We start from the raw sequence: 1601 nt of genomic DNA, 5'->3' as shown, positions 1-1601 counted from the left end.
TTTTATTTCTGCTCTACCATAAGACCCCAGCCATTTGTGAGGCCAAGCAGATTGACCTCATTCTCTTGAAGCAGGATTATATATAAAACATGTATTCAAATAACATCATCAACTTTTGAACATGTCAATCCATTCTTCAGAATTACAGGAATGCGTATCTCTCAGCTGTCAGCAGCAGGCTTCAGATCCCGAGAGTGATGAACTTGTCAAGGTGGGGTCAGCCACATGAAAATGTTTCTTTACAATTAGTGACTCTATTCAAGGTGTTCCCCTGCTGAGATCCAACCTCCATGTGATTGTTTATTGTTGTTCCTCTTTTCTGTCTTGTTATTGCTGTAGCTACAGAGCCCAAAACACTGCCTGGCACTAAGGACAGACAATACATGTTTGTTAAATATGTGATTTCATGTACATTGGGTCCCAAAAAGAGGTACAGGTCTGAGGTCAAGATAACAATTTTTAAAAAAATTCTGGATATGTTGTGTTTGAGATTCCAAGTTCATTCAATAGAAGATATTAAGTATGAAGTTTCGTCTTTGGATTTGGTTAGCAGGAGAAGGATATGGATATGAAAATACAAACGTATCACACATACCTCCCCATGGCCCAGAGACTTGAGAGCTCAGCTGGTCTCTACAGCTGCTGATCACGGCCTCTGTTCACTCAATTATGGTCTGATTCCCATGAATCCATAGATGCTGGATCCCATGGGTTCATGTGGAGAAAGTAGAGAGGGCATGATGGGCTTTCCCAGTCCTGCTTAAAAAACCACAGGAAGTAAGTAGATGATGAAGCAAATTCTGGGAACAAAATCTCTCAAGAGCAAATAAACTGCAGAACATGGGTGAGTTGGGAAAATTTCTGGCAATATTTATATAACTAAGAAGTTTTACACTAGATATCCTTCAACACAATATTCATTACAGAGCTTTCAATCAGCCATACGATCAATGCAATTCAAACATTAAACTCATCAGTCCCAAGTCCCATAATAGACTTTGATGGGGAAATTTTTGAAGGAAGAATGATGGGTTTATGAGCTCTGTGTCCACAGAAGAGATATTTCTGCACTAGGAGGACTGGGTAAAGCCATTAAATAATTATGAATGTAGATGCCCATCTGTACTTTATTCTAATCCAATATGCAAAGCTCTGAGTCCTGCATCTGCAAATCGTAGCATTCATTGTACTTCCTTCAGTCTCCCAATTATTACAATAAATTAATTTTAAACATAAATGATTAAAAGACAAATCTATTAATGTGAGACTCCTTGGAATCTGTTGCTTTAATGCACAATAATTACGGAACACTTCAAATGTATATATTTGTTAATTTATGTACCAATGATATGATCCTGCTTCGTTGATCTGTTGTAAAAATCATCCAGCGAGGGAGTAAGCGGGTGGGTAAAATGGGCTGAAAAATTAAACAAGATGAACCATATTGATGATGGTCAAAGTTGGCCATGGGCACAAACAAATTCATTAGAAAATTCTCTGTATATTTGTATGACTCAAAAGTTCCCATGCTAACCAGTATTGAAAATATCCTTCCTTGTGATGAGATGTTTATGTTCTGCTTTTAACAGGTGTACAATGTG

General features: G+C 37.7%; 1 long non-coding RNA gene across 1 annotated transcript; it reads right to left on the bottom strand.

Moving 5' to 3' along the window:
* Window positions 1–6: 6 nt before the first annotated feature.
* On the bottom strand, window positions 7–1595 carry LOC113222715. Its single transcript, XR_003308509.1, has 3 exons — window positions 1343–1595; window positions 596–756; window positions 7–366 (listed from the first exon to the last, which is right to left on the bottom strand). It is a non-coding gene; the product is annotated as an uncharacterized LOC113222715 (long non-coding RNA).
* Between the last annotated feature and the right edge of the window lie 6 nt (window positions 1596–1601).

The sequence above is a fragment of the Piliocolobus tephrosceles genome, unplaced genomic scaffold (assembly GCF_002776525.5).
Source record: "Piliocolobus tephrosceles isolate RC106 unplaced genomic scaffold, ASM277652v3 unscaffolded_33879, whole genome shotgun sequence".
NCBI lineage: Eukaryota > Metazoa > Chordata > Mammalia > Primates > Cercopithecidae > Piliocolobus > Piliocolobus tephrosceles.
Note: the sequence above shows the minus strand (reverse complement) of the source record. Positions and strands in the feature narration are given on the sequence as shown.